Source organism: Rattus norvegicus, chromosome 16 (assembly GCF_021556685.1).
Source record: "Rattus norvegicus strain SHRSP/BbbUtx chromosome 16, alternate assembly SHRSP_T2T, whole genome shotgun sequence".
NCBI classification, from domain to species: Eukaryota; Metazoa; Chordata; class Mammalia; order Rodentia; family Muridae; genus Rattus; species Rattus norvegicus.
This window is the reverse complement of record NC_141549.1, coordinates 3,001,320-3,019,922: the sequence shown is the minus strand read 5'-3', so window position 1 is coordinate 3,019,922 and position 18,603 is coordinate 3,001,320. Positions and strand designations below refer to the sequence as shown.

Genomic DNA, 18,603 nt, shown 5'->3' with positions numbered 1-18,603 from the left:
GTTGGGGATGCATATAAATCCTAAGTAAATGTCCCTTTCTCAGAACACAGTCCAAGAACGGAGTTATGTGAAGAGAATTGTAAGTGCTTGTGAGAAAACTCAAAGAAAATAAGACAAGGACTTATGGCCTCAGTTCTTCAAAGCAAGGGATTGTTCTTGGAATGTGCCATTGTGCCTCTCCTAGGTGTATCGGATAGGAGTGAGCTGACTTCAGATTATTCATTACAACTGGGTATCGTTATTTGTTTATGTGCCTCTATGAAAAAACATGTTTTTTGCCACATGCACCTTGTCTTGTGACTGTACACTTTATTCATGTGATTCTTCAGAGTCTGAAATGTTCAAAGCTCTGGAGAAAGCCCTCATTGCACAAGACTATGGTCCACATCCTTTCTAGGCTCCATTCTCCCAGGTCCCACTGCCAATGAGATCAGTGAGCATCCCCGTTCTTATGGTAAAAATTCTGACTAATTTAGCACCCTAAATGGTACCCAGAAATTTCTTGTTCTTCCTTTGTTTACAATTGCATCTGATATAGCTTAGATTACCTGGCTTAAATCTCTTAAAACTGCATGTTATTTAAAAGTTGAAGCACATTTGTAATTAATTCATCATGTAGTAGGTTATGGTTATTTTAAAGGGATAAGATCTATTCTGGGAGAATTCTACTTTCTATTCCCGTCGAATTCTTCATCCTATGAAGCCTGTTCCTCAGTGATTTAGAGTCTGGTTTAGAGCCCTAAGAACTCATAATGAAAGCCCTCTGGAAACAGACACCACACATCACTAGGAGTTAGAGGAGATTTCTGCCAATTAAAAAAGGAGCTCACTGTGCCCAGCCTCTGGGAGCCAAGCCTTCTATTTTGGGGGGTGGGGAGGATGAAGAGGTATAATGTCCTCAGAGGGTCTGGCTTCCTCTCAGCATGGAAAGGGAGAGCTGCCTGCCAGTATAAGAAGTTATTTCTACCCATTCCCAGGAGTCACTACAGATAAGAGTGACCACCTAGGAAAGGCTTATAGGCTTGACAACCTTTCAATAAGGAAAGAAAAAAGCTAAAATAAAAGAATGGTGGGACTGGGAATATAGCTCAGTGGTGGGGTGTTTGTGAAGCACTGCACAAGGCCTGAAGTTTGAAGCAGAAGCAAAGAAAGAAACAAAGAAACTGAGTAACAAAGAAACCAAATAACAAAGAAACCAAGTAACAAAGAAACTGAGTAACAAAGAAACTGAGTAACACAGAAAGAAGAAACCTAGATACTAAGTCCCACTCTGAGATCACCAAGCCACCTAGTCTCACTGTGCCCAAAAGGCATTTTCAATCCTGTTAGCAATTTCTGAATCACCTGTCTATTCTCTAGAACATTATTTAAGCAAGGAAATGCCTTCACTGTGACTTCTTGGCTTCTAATTATTTGTGACTTTCAAAACACAAGGTAGACTTCCTTGGTCATTTACTCCTGTTTACTAAACCTGCAGGTGGTTTGAGACTTCTGGGGCAAGCCATACAGAAAGTCCTGGAAAATCTTTCCTATGCAATGCACACTAAGAATGGGAAAGGCACAAAGGAAGACAAGTATGTGGCCATATAGTACAGATCTCAGAGCCTGCTCATTGATCGGTCTGGAGTCTGCAAATGTGCAGGACAATTCTTCCACCCTGCTGCTCCCCCCTGGAAGGAAACACAGAAGGAAGCTTCATAAAATCACAAGTCTCTTCTTCCAAGCAATGGGAAAACAGGAGTGATATAAAAACCTTGTAGCTCAAATGTGCCAGGCCATTTTTTAACTGTTTCAAGTCCTTTTCTTACCCTGGTTAGAAACCCAACAACTCTATATGGCCATTACAAAATCTAGAATTCTCTGTAGATTTTTTCACTCACTCTCCAAGCAGTGTGAGAATCGAAAGATTTCAACAGGGGAACAGCATGATTGAGTCAGTGTTAGAGTCCATGACAAATACTCCCGGTGATGTAGTTGTAAAAACAAACAAACACAAGCAAATAGAAAAGTACCATTCGTTATGCACTTACCATATGATAGCTATTGTGCTAAACACTTGACATTTCCATTTAAAAGTTCATTCCACAACAGCAGGCTTCCCAGGGGCCATTGCAAATCCTTGAGTGTTCCCTTCTGAAGTTTCACATACGGCACCATGCTCATCAAGAACCAGGATGGGCATGGAGATGAATCAAGCTGGTCCCACACTCAGGGTACACATTGCATTCCCCAGGGAAAGACCACCACCACAGCTAAACAAATGGGAGTGGTTTATTTCTCACCCATTTCCAGGTCTTGCACTTCTTCCAACACAGTAGAATATAAAATTGAATAGCACGAACTAGACATTATTAAGGGCCAGAATTTCTCATCTGTGAGTAGAGAAAGAGTTGTTTCATGTAGACTACCTTTTTAGCCTCACTGATGAAGAATCAGCTCTCTGTGGAAGGGGCATTTACACAGAGAAAGTTCAAGTCCCTCATCCTGCCTAATCAGCCACCTGTCCCAACTCAAGCCGGGGTTGATCACACCATTTGTCTCTCAACTTCATGACATGTAACACCTTGCCAGACCATGCCAAGCTTTCAGACTGAATGTCTTCTCTCTCTAAAGGGGGCTCATTCAGAATTGAGCCTAAGTAACTGCCACTCTGAGCAATGCTGCAGTATAGGTATGGTCACAGTATAGCCCAAAATGCTAGAAGGTTGGATTCCAGTATGGGGTCCAGGGACAAGTGATTAGGCCACCGAAACCCATGTTCTTAAACAGGATAAACATCTTTTTTTGGTGGGACCCCAGTGAGTTGCATAAGACCAAGCCTGACCTCAGAATCTCTTGCTGTGAATCATACTGTGTGAATACTTGTTCCTTTTTCTGTGTGACCCCAATATGATGATCCTCACCAAGCCAACACCATCATTATATTCAGACTTTCTAGCCATTGCAATGAGGAGCTTAATAAAATCTATTTATTGCATGTTACCTAGTCTCGGGAACTTTGTTATAGTCAAAGAAAAGAGACTAATACAGTCAGGCCCTGCTCTGATCTCTCTCTCTCTCTCTCTCTCTCTCTCTCTCTCTCTCTCTCTCTCTCTCTCCCCATTTCTCCCCCCCCTCCATTCCCTCTCTTGTACTCTTTTTACTCTTCCTACAATTCAGGAAGTTAGAAGTTCCCTCCATAGCACAATTTCCCACTCTTGTGTAAACTTGACAAGAGAAGGGACTTTGTGCTGTTAATCATGGGATTTGGATGCCTGCAACATAGTAAGTTCTAAGCATATAACAAATTACAGTATTTTAATTTTAGATAATTTGATTTCCTCTCCTAAGGGCTACAGAGACTTAGAAGACTGAAAAGGCCAGTCTTAAAGTCCATAGAAATGCTCACTAAAGCAAGAAGCTTTAGACTATAACAAAAAGTCGCCTAAGTTTTTGTTTCAAATCATAAAGTTCGGATATTTTTATCATAGATTTCTTTCCATCATAAAATCTTGCATCCTCTTTAGCTCAGCAGATTCTGTTGTTTGCATACAGAATCCATGGTATAACACTAGACCAGAGATTTCAACCACAGCAACAAAGAAAGGATTGCTTCTTTCAATAAGCCTTTCTTTTGAAATTTACATTTCTTTGTCCCCTGAGAACACAACTCATGATCTCTAGCTCCTCACCCAGACAGGCCTGTGTTCCTAGGACTTATCAGAGTAAACAGACAGAGAGACACAGATGGGTATTTTAAATACCACATTAAGCAAAATATCCTTTTACATTTGCAAAATAAACAGGGTTTCATTGCTCATATCTCCTGGATAAAGTGGGAAACATAAAGAAAGAAAAGAAAAGCCAAGAAAACAAATGCAAGAAAAGGACCCAAGGCATCTGAAACTGTCTATGGACCAGGCTAAGCTGGCTTCATGCGGCTTTTGACTCTGGAGTACACTGGGCCTCCATTGCCCTGGCAAACCCTCCCCTCCCATTCAGAGAGTCTGGTAGCATGGTGTCTTCATGTGCTCTATGGACCATGAAGCCCTCAGTCACAGTAACCAAGTCCCCTGAAACTCTGTCTCCAATTAATACCTGCAGCATCTCTCAGAAAAGTCAGGGGAAGCTCTGCACCCCAACCCAGCACTTAAACCTCAGTGAGTGACAAAGTGACAAGCGAAACATGCCATCCTTTAATAAACGGTGGACTCTGACACCAACATTCCTGAGCGTGTTTGTAGATATGGTTACTATGGAAATAGATTTCACTTTGCCCCTCTCCTGAGCTTCTGTTGTTATTCCCACTGGTGGAACGTCATGGATTCCGCTGCAATAGCAGGTCACTCTTTCCACCATGATGGGTACCCACCCGCTGTGTCCCATTTCACTGTGTCATGTTCCTGGTGGCTGAGCCGATGGAGGCAGAAGATGCTCATCCATGTGCTCACCTCTCTCAGGCCACCAGCATCACCGTCTACACCCACAGAAAACAGTTTTCATTCTTTGAAAACAGCAACGTCTGAATAGGCTGGCATGCATTCAACCATTTTCAACAGCTTTTATTGGACATCTATCTCCCCGATGGGAGCCCCCGGAAACAGACTGCTAAAAGAAGGGAGGTAGCAGCTGTATAGTCTAGCTGGACAGACAAGCATTTGTTCTGTTAAATAACTAGTGTATGCATGTGTGTGGGGTGACTGTGTGTTATCTTTGGAAATTAGAATATAATTACATCACTTTAGCCCTCCTGTTTCTCCCTTCAACCCTTCCTATGCACGTGTGCATGCACACACGTGCACACACATGCACACACGCACACAGCACCGCACTGGGCTCTATTTGTTTAATTGTTGATGCATGCATATATGTATTGGTAACTATATAGACAAACCTGCTCAGTCCATATAATGTTACTGGTGTGTATATGGCTTCAGGGCTGACCACTTGAGTACCGGATAATCAATTTGATGGCTCTTCGCTGGGGAGACCTCTCCTGCTCTCAGCATTCCTCAGTTGAATGTAGCTCTTTATCTAAGGTTAAGGCCCGATGAGATTTCTCCTTCCATATTAGCATATCTATTGATATCATCCTTGTCCAGGTCTTACTTAGGCGGCCATGTTTCTGTGACATCATGGGTGTAGCTTCCCTGACATTTCTAGCAAATGAAATCTCACAGCGAAGTCCCCGTGCCTCTGGCCCTTGCTGTCAGTGATAACTGTAAATCACTAAGTAGTACAGCAACCTTCTGCATTACTGACCTCCTCACTGACTAAATAAGCCGAGTGACATGCCTACCGCTTTACTCACTGGATCCTCTTGCGATAACATTAACATTTACTCTTGAAATATGTAATATATAATTTATAAACGACAGTCTCCTTGCATGGAATAAACGTCAAACCTTACTCTGTGGAGGCTGAGGAGGTGGCTCATATTGTAAAGGATTGCCAGGAAGCCTGAATCCCCAGAACAAGTGTAAAAACTCCAGGCATGACACACAGACAGGTAGATAGCTGTGGCTTGCTGCTCAGCCAGACCGGCATAGTTGACCAGCCCCAGTGGCCAACCCTATCTAAAAGACAACAACAACAACAAAAATACAGAAAAAAAATTCCCATTCCCAAGGAACAATATAACATACAAAGTTGACATTTGGCCAACACATGCATGTGTATACACATGTCCACGAGACACACACAAAATCAAACACACACACACACCACACACCACACACACACACATACCACACACACATACCACACACACATACCACACACACATACCACACACACATACCACACACACATACCACACACACATACCACACACACATACCACACACCACACACACACCACACACCACACACACACATACCACACACCACATACACACACACACCACACACCACATACACACACACACCACACACCACACACACACACACCACACTACATCACACACACACACATACCACACACCACACACACACATACACACACATACCACACACCACACTACACCACACACACACACAAACCACACACCACACACACACACACATACCACACAACACACACACACACATACCACACACCACACACACACACACACACATACCACACACCACACACACACATACACACACACATACCACACACCACACTACACCACACACACACACACACACCACACACACACACACACATACCACACAACACACACACACACACACACACACACACACACACACACACACACACACACGGGGTGGCAGTTGGGAGTCATCACCAAATTCCCTCTTTTAGCTTCCTCTTGGTCCCTTCGCTTTCTGAACTGTGCCTTTGTTCTGTTTGTTCCTCACAGAAGCCACCATTTTAAAAAATTAACCCAGTGTACCTGGTGCAGGGGTGATCATAGCTACTTTCAGTAGGTGGGGCCAGGCTCAGAAGAGATCCTGCACCTCCCTTTAAGCCAGAATTAGCTCCTCTGGGGAATAAATGCCCACCAAGGAACCAGAGAGCACAGCCAGACCCAGGCATCTTGGCCCTGTGGTGTTTGGGTTGCAAGACTGCAGCTGTTTTCACCTCAGGTCCAAGAGAAACTGAGGCTGAGCAGAAAGGTTAGCCAGACTGTCCCATGGGTATACGCTGACAGCCCAAAATGCATTGGTGCAGCCCATTGTTTGAGCCAAGATTTAATAGACAGCTATTAAACGTTCACAGGAAAACAAAAGAAGCAGGGTGCTTTTTCCTTGCCTATTATTTGTGTCTTGGAGACAGGTTTTCACTGTAGCCCCTGTTGGCTTTAAACGCCACATCCTCCTCCAGACACTCCTGCCTCAGCTTCCTGAGCCTCGCTAGGCTCCTACCACTTTTGAAGCTACCAATAACAGCAAGCAGGGGAGGAAAGACCTGACTGACAGGAGATGCTGCTAGATCTAAAGTCTCCAGAACTCTGGGGTTTCACTCTTAAAAATTTTAATGGAAGAAAATAGCTCTCTAGGGCTGAGCTCTCAAAGTTTATTTTCGAAGAAAGTGTAAGTAGCACGTTAGTTTTTAAAGCAATATTTACAGGACAGTTTGTTCTGGGGCTCCAGTGACATAAATAGGATAGGCCTGGTGTACACACCGAATGGGTGACAATGAAATTAGGGCCTGGTATGGTAGCAAATTACCCTCTGCTCATCTCGCCAACACCTAAGGTTCAGAAACAGGGGAGGCATCCTTTGAGAGAGCAGACACACCCACTTGCCCTACCCTATCCCCCTTATGCAATTACCCAGTCTGCTACAGCAAGATAGATTGGCCCTATAATTACCAGATATGAACAAAAAAAACCCCCTATGCCTTTCAAAGTGTAACTGCATCTCCCAGCCACACTTTATTAGCATCAGAACAAATGTGTTGACTGCCCAACAGCCCCAGTGACAGATCTGCCTGCTGTGGGGCACAGCCATGTACACAGGGTTGAGTTCCTTTGCCAGCGTGTTCTGAGTGCTAAGTTGCGAAAAGCCAGAAAATGCAGGAATGGAGAAACACAGGAAAGGCAGAAACAGGTTGCATACTCAACTAAATAAAGAACCAATGGGAACAGCCCAAAGCTTCAAACTTAGGATGGTTCTCGTGATTTTAGAGGGAGAGTTGAGGGTCATGGTGGGTGCGGGCATGCAAGTCCACTGCAGTGCTTTTCCATTTTGTCTTATCAACCTCCCGGGCAGCCCTCCCTACAAAATAGACATTAATCAGCTTTACAGGAGAGGCTACACAAGTTTATAAAATCCAGGCCCAAAGAGAGGGAAGAGCTGTATTCCAGAACAACTTAACTGCATGCCTGCCTGGGAAGGAGAGAAAGAAACAAAGAAAACCAAAGTGAATTACACTTTGTCAAGACGCAGGGTAGACAATGCTGCACCTTGAATCCATCATTGCTCTATGAAAGCAATGACTAGTGTGAAATCTAAGCTAGTGGTGCAGGCTCTCTGTGTAATTCCATGGAGACTTTTTCTTTTAGACAGGAATGCATAGCTGTTGCGGGCTCCATGTCAGAATTGAATTTTGTGATTCCCTCGCCATTCATATGCTGAAACCCTAACTCCAAGTGTGATGGCATATGGAGGTACTGTCCTTGAGGAGTCAGGGGTGACACTGGAGCTGCCATGCAGGATTAACACTCTTACAGAGGAGATGCTGGCTCTGGAATCACCAGATGTTAACTGAAAGCCAATGGGCACTCCCTTTACTTTACACATGGTTGAGGTAGCAGTCCTCTGAAACTCAGGGAAACATCCAAATTTACTTTCGATTGCTGTGACAAACACTATGACCAAAGCCAACTTGAGAAGGAAAGGATTTATTTGGTTAACACATCCTGATCACAGCTCATGGCTAAAGGAAGCCAAGGCCAGAACTCAAGACAGGAATCTGGAGTCAGGAAGTCACACAGAGGCATGGAAAATTGCACCTTACTGGCTTTCTCCTCCTGATTTGCTCAGCTTGCTTTCTTATACCAAGGAGCACCTGCTCAGGAGAGGCACTGCCCGTAGGAAGTTCCTACAGGTCAGTCTGATGGAGGCAGTTTTACAATTGAAGTTCCCTCTGTCCAGGTGGTCCTGGTTTCTGTCTGAAAAGCTAACCAGGACAGGAGTTCCTCATGAGACACCGGATCTGCCAACACACTGGTCCAGCCTCCCCAGCCTCCAGGGCTATGATAAACTAATTGTTTAGTTTATTTGTTATTTAAAGCACTAAGTACACACACAGTATTTGTCATAATAGCATGAGCAGGCCTGATGTGTCCTATCCAACGTGTGGAGAAGCAGCAGTTCTTTGAAGCATTCATTAAAAAGAATAAGAAAAAAAAACTTTCATGATAGAAGTTAAAACTTAGGGGTTATTTCGACAGACCAAATATCTGCCCTCATCTCAAAGAAAAAAATCACCAGAACATCAGAGGACGAGAAAGACAAGAAGCAGAGGGTGAAACAACTGCACTGTTCTTTCTCTTTCTTTCACGGTCTGAGGCAGCAATGCCTACAGTAAGTTCAGCACAGAGAGGGCTGGAGAGATGCTCAGCAGCTAAGGATACGTGTTGATCATGCAGAAGATTCATGTTCTGCTCCCAGAGGCCACAAGGTGCTTCACAACTATCCTTAACTTTAGTTCCAGGAACCAATGCCCTCTTCTGACCTCTAAGGGCATGGGCATCAAGCGTGCACAGAGTGCACATAAAAGAAACCTAAAAAAATTTATTTCAAAGATGTGCTAGAGGAAAAGTTCATAGTCTAACAAAATTACATTCATAGACTACAGTCCTGGAAAGTTTACCTATAACTGTGGCACAGCTCGGGCACCACTGGAGGGAGGGAAAGGGGTTGTGGAGAAGGAAAGGGAAACAGAGAAAAGAGAGAAAGAGCCAAACAACCCAGAAAATGAGACAGCTTAGTGCATGATCTCCTCCAGATTCTACAGAATCACACTTGAAGTGTCAGGTGTGAACAGGAAGGAAGCTCACACCCAGGAGGCAGGAGAACTATTCTGGGGAGGTTTGCTAGAGCAGTTTGCCTGGAGAACCAGCACTCAGATGCATTTAGCTCTGGTATGTGTGCCCGTTCATTCACACACACATGCACACATGCACACATGCACGCATACAACAAATGTTTGCCAAACTGCTACTCTAGCTGACAGCAGAAGCCAGAGAGACTGTGGGGAACCAGACATGATGACCGTCTGAAGAAGGTCGCAAGCAACTGGGAAACGACAGAGAAGCACCAAGCCAATGAACATGCCTCTTCATGGAATACTTCTCAGGGACTCTGAGCTCTCAACTGGGGGTGGGACTGAGGAAGGCTTCCTGAGGTGACCTGAGTCCTGAAGAAGAAGATGATGAAAGGAAGACGGGGGAGGGGGGCATGCTGTAAGAAATCTTTGTAAAATCTGGGTGCAGCGTGGATAACACATTTGAAAGAGGTTAAGTTAGACTAGAGGAAAGAAATATGTAAAAAGATCCCTGAAACTGTCCAGGATAGGAATCATAAAGTCTACACTAAAGCCAATATAGGAAGAATAAAAGGAGAGAACCAAGCTAGGAGAGAAGAAAAACATTCCAATTTCAATTGGAATTGAAAACCAGTTTGGATACAGGTTAAAGAAAAGGAAAAAGAAAAAGAAAAGAAAAGAAAACCAGGATAGTCCCAAACATGTGGTTGGTTGTAGTTGGTATGTTAGAAATATTCCCAAAGAAAGGACACAGGACAAGACGAAGGTCAAGTTCAGACAAACGTGTTGACTTGTGAGTACTTTTGCCTACTGTAAGTCCCTAGTACCTATGCATTATTCATTATTATATAAAAGTATACCACAAATTTAGCAGCATAAAACAATATACTTTGAGACTAGAGAGATGGAGGGCTCAGTGGTTAAGAGCACTGGCTACTCTTCCAAAAGACTCAGGTTCAATTCCTAGCACCCACATGGTGGCTCACGACCAACTGTAGCTCTAGGTCTGGGAGATCTGATGCCCTCCTTCTAGTCTCTTCCGGTACATACAGGGAAAATACACAGATACATAAAATAAATAAAATGTAAATATTTAAATACGTGTTTACTATCTCACTGTCTACGTGCTTAACAGTCCCGATTGAGTGAGTAGCCTACCCTGCCACCTGAAGCCATGGTGATGGTTCAGGTCCATGCTGCTGCCAAAGAACATGTTTGGGTCCATGGTCCTACTGCAGCAGGGTCTGTGTTGGTCTCTGTGGGCTGTGTTACCACCAGTGATAACATGTTGAAGTCTATCTCTCTACAATTGATGGCTTCTGGCAGGGATGTAGGTGGATGTAGTTTTCTTTAAGAGGCTGGCCACTGGGGGTTTGACCATGTTCCAGTAAGTATGGGCAACATAATTTTGGCTTGTTTCTTTTTGTCTGTCTGTCTGTCTGCCTGCCGGCCTACCTGTCTGTCTGTCTGTCACAGCTTGGGATGGTATGCAAATACAAAGGTCAAAGATGTGGCTGTATCTCTCTGGATGCTCAGAACAACCCCCACAGCACCAAGCATCAACAGTGTTGATCTGGAGTGTTGCACAGCATTACAAATTCCCCACCTGCTTTATCTTGAATCTGTCCTTGCCCTCCAAGATGAGGAATCTCATGCTATCCTTGTCATTTTCTCTATAAGCACTGAAATTTCAAGCATTAGGAAAAACTGAGAGATGCATTGTATATTAAAAATCATGACAAATACATAGTAGGCTTTTCTTCTAGACGCTATTTATCAAAGCTGGGCATAGCAGACACCACCTATAACTCCAGAACCCAAGAGGCTGAGGCAGGAGGATCACTGCAAGTTCAAGACCAGGGTGAGCCACAGAAGACCCTAACCCTCCTCTAACAAAAAGAGCTATTTGTTCAGCAATTTTGTATCCTCTTTGCAAAGTGAGGACTTCTACCACAGCCCCAGCTAGCAGTCCTTGGTGCCTGAATCTTTACGTTGTGAAATAAATCTCTGGTTTAGAGAACTGTGTAATGGAACAATAAGCAATGAGCAGACACAGCATCAAATGCCAAGGACTGGGAGGTGTTTGTTTTCTTATGTTAACAATTCCTCTTGAACTGTACAGAAGGCAAGGACATGCAGATGGATGCCACCAGAACTGATTCTTCTTTTAAAATTGCCCATCATTGTGAGGAAAAGGAACACTGGTCTAAAGCTAGTCGATGCACTGCTGAGCAAACAAACCCTTGACCATTTTATTAGCACGAGTAGGAGTTATAAGTATGTTAACGAAAGAACACAGTGTGAGTCTAGGAAGGAGACGGACCTATCATTTCATTTTCCCCTGTACAAAGACTTAAATCTATTCTCTAAATGGTGTGCCAAATGATCCACCATTCCAATGAATACTTTGCCAAGTAGGGAAATGTCAAGTTGTGTATTTCGACTCCCCCATCACCCAGTCTCAGGGTACAGTCTGGCTCCTCTTTCCCTCTCATGTAAACAAAAACAAATCCATTGGAGCCCAAAATAACTTAAAACTTTTGGGCCCCACCTACACTTCTGAGAAGACTCCAAATTGTTCAGTCTGCTTCTGCACTGCACTTTCCATGGGGAGCTGATGAATCAGACTGGACAGGACCACATGCTCTCAGAAATTCCTCAGGAGCACCTTGATTGCCCCCAATTAGTCAGGCTATGCATGGTATCCCAGTGAACCAGACAGCTGCACAGTCCAACCAAGGCCATTAGCTCCTGCTGGTTCCTGCCCCTCAAAGGACCAAATCAGAACTGTTGTGAAGTACAATGGCTGTCCTGGACGATCAGCCACAGATTACTTCTAATGAGGGAATGACAGAATGGGAGCAGCAGGGAAGCCCCAAATCACCAACAGTCACATTTAGAATGGGCAGAAAGTTGTTTTTGAAACACTTGATCTAATTTTTCAATATCATATTCTAGGCTGACATGAACACATCCCAGACAGCAGTCTAAGTACATACCTGGGCATTATGTAACAGCCTGTGGTAAACTTCATCTGAGCCTAGATCCACAGTGAGCTGATACGGGTAGACTGAGTCCTTGGCTAGACTTGGTCTAGAGTTCAAACCGATATGTATGTGGTTAGGATCTGCCTATGTCCTTCATCCATTCGCTCACACCAGACTCCTTAGCCCAGACATCAGAATCTTACCGAGATAAAACCAAGCTTCACTTCCTCCTTGGTGCCATGTTTTCCTTTAAACAGTGAGTGTCAAGATAGCTGTTCATTGAGCTCCTATGATACTCCTAGAATGATACTCAGCATTGATCTGATTTAGGTTCATTTACTTCCTTTAAAATGGTAGGAATAAGGCTCTCACATTACCAGCTCTTCTTTTCACTCTATGCATTTCATGGCAAGGTCGCACTGAGTTTCAAGACTATTCTAAACCTACATTGTAGCCTAGATGGGCATTGTGGTTCTCCTGCCCCAGCATCCAAATAACTGGAATTATAGGTCTGTACTTAGCTTGACTTTTTCGATGCTAGGCAATTTACCTTTAAGAATGAGAAAAACAAACCTCAGAAACGAAAAGTAACTTGCTCAAGAACACAGATAACAAACAGCAGAGCTCAAACCCATACTGATAGCAGAGTTTGGACACCATTTAAATGAGAGGTCAACAAACTCTTCTATAAATAATTGAAGAGTAAATATTTTTTCAGGCCTTGAATTCTCTGTAGCAAGCCCTCAACTCTCCCTGCCACAACTCCTCATGTTAAAGGTTAACATCTATTTTTTTTTTATAAAGATCAGAGGTCTCTAAAGACCTGGAAGTCTTCTAGTCACCATGTGCCACTTTTTTGAGCCACCCACAATAGCAGCACCTTTTTGGGGATCTGTTAGTAACTGCTTTCTGGACACCTCAAACCTTCACCCTACAATAACAACACCCAAAATGATGTTGTGGATTCCTTGCAATTCCTGTGTGTCCACAGGAGATACTGATGGGACCATGGCAGCTTCTGGCCTGCCAATGCAGGTCCCACAGGCCGACCTGCATGTGTACAGAGTAGTCACCCACTGCTTTACGCAGGCGGCAAAACTACTTCAACTATGTAAAGACCAAGGTCATTTGTGAAGGTCTCATTTCATGCTCCAAAGTTAGCTCTGATGAGACACTAGATTCTATGAGATGAATGACCACTCTAACATAAGGTAATTTTTTTAAAAAATCTAAATAAATACTGCAAACATCAAGGGAATCCCTTTTCAGAGCCCCATCCACTTACAGCCCCTGTTGCACACATACATGATTATATTTAGAGACACCAACGGATCAACTAACAGTACACCGTTTACACATTTCCCCTCCCCTACGATCCCGGCCCCAATTTTTAAAATAAATGGATAAAGGTAAACTCTGCTGCAGACTATACAGAAAAGCAGAAAGGGCAGTAGGTCCTGACCACAGAATAGATACTGTTCTCCCTCTGAATTAGCATCGCGTGGATGAAGTTTGGTGCCAGGTATTTGGTGTGATGTTGGCGTGAACTTGAACCTCTCTAATCTTCAAGTTCCTCCCTAGAACAAACCTGATGGTGGTACAGGTTCTTGATTAAAGAAAATGGTATTTCTAAAGAGTTCCACCCAATAGCATCCATCCCTCAGCCTCCCCTTCTCTGACATGTTATAGTAATAGACGAAGCACAGTGGAATAACTGGGCTCTTGTCTGTTGTTTTACTTTGCAAGGAGATTCTTTACACTCGCAAACAATCATCGTAAGGTAAGACAGGCACTGTCACACAGCTTATAGGAATTACCTACAATGTTGCTTTCCTGGCACGAGGTACTGGATAGAAGAAAAGCATGATTTTCTTGTAGCTTGTACATTAAGTGCAGTCAGCATAGTGCAGCCATTGCAACTATCAGGTCGGCCATGTGGAACTTAGGTTCCAAAGGGCAACTACACCGAGCAAACCAATGCAATGCACCTTATTTTAGTAGCCTAGACTGTGCTACTTCAAATCGGACTCTTTATTTCGTCTGTCAATGTTCCCACCCAGTAAATGGATATGGGCAAGTCCTCCATGCCCTGATTTCCTTGGCAATAGAGAAGGATGGCATTTGTTCCCTGACTTTGCCATGACAGTGAAATAATATTCAGTATGACTGACTCCTTATAGAGACTCCATACCTATTGAGTATTATAAGTACCATTGTTATCAATTGTTATTAACGTTAATCTGTTACCCTTAAGCTGATGCTAAAAACCATTTGGCTCTGAATGAAGAGCTCAACAGAAAGTTGAAAAATAAAGTTACTAGAAGCAGCGAATGCTCTAAGGTGACATTTTGACAAGTGGCTAACTTATTTGGTAGAGATTTACCTCAACACGGGTGCATGAATTTGCAAAAGTGTACACACCTGCAAAATCTGGTTTATTTGCTTAAAACCTCCACCATTTCATTGCCAGGACTGGTGCCCGGAGCCAGACAGAGGAGTCTATCACAGAACAACTGCCGAGTTAAAATTAGAGCTTCACTGCCCAACGAAGGCAGTTTCTCAATTTCCTTTCCTCCTTTTCGACTTTTTGTCACCCTCCTACAGCAAACCTTCCTACATCAAGGCTTCCTGCCCATGCCAAGAATATACAGTTCAGAAAAGAAAATGGGGGGAAAAGGCGATATTCAGACAAATACTTAGGAGACTAGGGTTTCAGGGGAAATAATCAAGTACCAGAACTACCTGATCATGTGCACTGCACTGCTGCTCCATGTAGGAAGCTCTATTAACTGTTCAGTTTAATATCTGGGACCAACTGGCAAAGTATATGTTCTCACTTCTACTTCACAGACCAAGAACTTATAGGGGAAAATGACTTGTTCGAGCCCAAAGAGCTGGTAAATAAATAAGTTTGAATTTGAAACCTACTCTTATGGTAACAAGTCTTTTTAATCATCGCCATCACATCTCCAAGTTCTATGACGGTAGTGGGATCTTGTACCTAAAGACTAGGGTTTGCCCATCTCTCAAGGAACATACAGCTTCATGGGAAAGGGAGGCAGGAGCCACAGTGATAAAGTGGGAAGCCGTATTCTCCAAAGCTGACATCAATGTGGTAGAAGTACCAAATGGGAAGGTGTGGGAGAAAGTGGGTCACAAAAGAGGCCGTGTAAATTGTAAATGCAAACTCAGGGATAAAATGGGCAAGAAAGAGGGAAATGGGCAGATGGACGATTGAGGATAGGAAAGATCCTCCCGAGCTGAGGGAGGAAGGTGGGCTGTATACAGCTGAAGCATGAGAGAATTAGATCAGGCCTTCAGAGAGCATGGAGCTGATTGGGGGAAGCATCATCAAGCCTGCTATGGAGAGTGCCGGGGATCTACCGGCAAAGTATGGGCTGAAGAAACTATAGAGGTAGCCGATGCCCCAGGACAGGCTAAAGCAAGATCAGAAGATCTGCCAGACGGTCTGAGAAGCATGTGGGCGGGGTGAGGACGTCCAAACAGACAGGGGTAACAACTCAAACCTGAAGCATGTGAAAGAAAAGATGATGCCTGCTTGAAAGAGGCCCAACATCGCTCACTCTCGAAACAGCGCCTTAGAACCATCAACATTTAGGACACCCAGCTGAACACAAGCATGCTCTCTGAGCCAGTAAAAGAAATGAGAAAAAGGCTTCGAAGGTGAAAGAAAGGTCAGCTCAAGGTCTCTAAGAGAGACCAACTGAATCTACATAAAGATGCTCAGGGCTTGATAATTTGCTTCAAGAACACAGCTAAGAGATATGAAAATTAGAGTAACCCCCCCACCATGAGGACAAGGGAGAAGATGAGGGGGAGGAGTAGGGGGGAGGTGAAGAAGAAGGAAGAAGAGGAGGAGGAGGAGGGAGAGGAGGAGGAGGAGGGAAAGGAGGAGGAGGGAGAGGAGGAGGAGGAGGAAGAAGGAGAAGGAGAAGGAGAAGGAGGAGGAGGAGGAGGAGGGAAAGGAGGAGGAGGGAGAGGAGGAGGAGGAGGAAGAAGGAGAAGGAGAAGGAGGAGGAGGAGGAGGAGGAGGAGGAGGAGAAGGAGAAGGAGAAGGAGAAGAAGAAGAAGAAGAAGAAGAAGAAGAAGAAGAAGAAGAAGAAGAAGAAGAAGAAGAAAAGAAGAAGAAGAAGAAGAAGAAGAAGAAGAAGAAGAAGAAGAAGAAGAAGAAGAAGAAGAAGAAGAAGAAAGAAGAAAGAAGAAGAAGAAACAGTAAATCTAATAGGCATTTGAGGTGAACAGAATCCAGGGTAAAACACTAAGAACGACCTGGCTAGATGTCAGGCTGCCAAACCTGATAATGAGCTGGACGAAGATAACTCATCCCACAAGTTGCTCTCTAGCCTATATGAGGTGGTTACCTGTAAATATAAATGATATATAAATGGAAACAAAAGGAACTGTAAAAAGAAGTGCGGCTTGCAAAACCATTCTGTAGGCAAAGGCATTTGTCATCAAGCCTGATGACCTAAGTTTGATTCTGTGACTCCCGTGGTGGAAATAGAGAACCAACTCCTAGTGTAGTCACACACATACAGACACACACACACACACACACACACACACACACACACACACACACACACACACATACCCCAACTTAATTTTTAATATGCCTAACTAGCTCAATGGTTGGGCACTTCTAAACCTCCCCGAGGCTAGCACATGCTCCCCTCTGGTATTCCTGAATTAACATTTTCTAAATATATTTATTTTTTTCTTTGGCCCAAGACCCAGGCAAGGACCCCTGGGGCTGCTTCCCCGGATTCTTACATGTGAGTGGGACTTTAATTCTCATCTCTTTGCTCACCACCCCGGCCTTGGCCGTTCTCTCTTCTTCTCCCTCAGTCCCTTGCCCACGCCCACTGCCATCTTCCATCTGTCACAGCCATTGGCTGTACAGCAGTTCTTCATTACCAGTCGAAGCCTGCTGGGCACAGGGGCCCTCGGCATCCAAAAGCGTGGCTTTTGGGAGCTGAATCAAGACAACGCATTAGAACCGTTTCCCAACATCTCACACTTTTTGTCTAATAAGAGGCACTTCTCTCAGACATTAAGTTGAGCATCACCATGACAATTATGTAAGTTACGAAGCATGGCATACAATTAACATCCAGTCCATCGTACTTGTCAACTAGATAAAGTACTCCACCATTTATCCTGACTTAAAGAGTTTACTAGTCTATACCTGAATTACGTGCTGACATCTCTGTAACTATGAGGATCGCGCTCACAGGGAGAATTCTGTGGACTTTTCATTAAAAGATGCATCACAAGTAACATATGAGCGGCATGGAAGCCAAAGTACAGCCCAGGGAACAGTTAGACCTGCAGTAAGAGCACACTTGTCTTGTTAGCCTCAGAATTACTCCCATGAGCCAGCCAAGTTTTTCCCTAAAACTCTGTGAATGTTACACATACCAGGGAGGGAGGGAGGGAGGGAGGGAGGGAGGGAGGGAGGGAGGGAGGGAGGGAGGGAGGGAGGAGGGCAGGAAGGCAGGCAGGCAGGCAGGCAGACATCATCCCATTAGCACAGGAAGAGCTTTAAAGCCCAGCTATCTAGAAGACTCAGGAAAGTTCCCTGTACGTTAAGATCCACACTGAACACCCTATCTCCTACTGGAAAGGAAAGAGGAAATGGGGAGAGAGAAGAGAAAAATCAAAAGCAGGGAAGGAAGAGAAGGGAGCAGTGGTGTGAGTGGTCAGGAGGAGGGAAGAAGGGAAGGGCGGGGTGGGGTGAAAGTTTACTACTCTTGCTGCCTACGCAATAAAATCTAAATGCTTAAGCATGGCTTAGAAAAGTTGGCCCACTGACCTGACATGGTTGCACATACCTTTGATCCCAGCACTCAGAGTCAGGTGGATCTCTGTGAGTTCAAGGCCAGCCTGGTCTACAAAGCAAGTCCAGGACAGCTAGGGCTACATGAAGAAGCCCTGTCTTAAAACAAACAGAAAAGTGACCCACCTCCACTTCCCAGGGTTTTCCTATGCAGAAACAGCCTCAGAATATACTATAGACTGGAGAGTGGTGTGCACATCTTAAATCAGGCAAATAGACTGGAGAAAGAAGAACAAGTTCTGTATGATTCTACTCTTATGGAATGCCTGGAATGT

At 44.1% G+C, this 18,603-nt stretch overlaps 1 protein-coding gene and 1 long non-coding RNA gene across 25 annotated transcripts in view; one reads left to right on the top strand and one right to left on the bottom strand.

Annotated features, from left to right (window-relative positions):
* Positions 1–18,603, bottom strand: part of Erc2 (ELKS/RAB6-interacting/CAST family member 2) — an 860,589-nt gene that overhangs the window by 737,313 nt on the left and 104,673 nt on the right.
* The window catches only part of LOC108348452 (uncharacterized), a 61,996-nt gene that overhangs the window by 9,729 nt on the left and 33,664 nt on the right, over positions 1–18,603 (top strand). The window contains exon 5 of one of the 5 annotated variants that reach the window (XR_015639625.1): positions 1,478–2,977. The exons of 2 other annotated variants lie outside the window; for them this stretch is intronic. This is a non-coding gene — a long non-coding RNA (uncharacterized LOC108348452). Of the gene's footprint in view, positions 1–1,477; positions 2,978–18,603 lie in introns of those variants that run through there. 2 more of the 5 variants (XR_015639624.1, XR_015639627.1) reach the window with 2 other exon arrangements.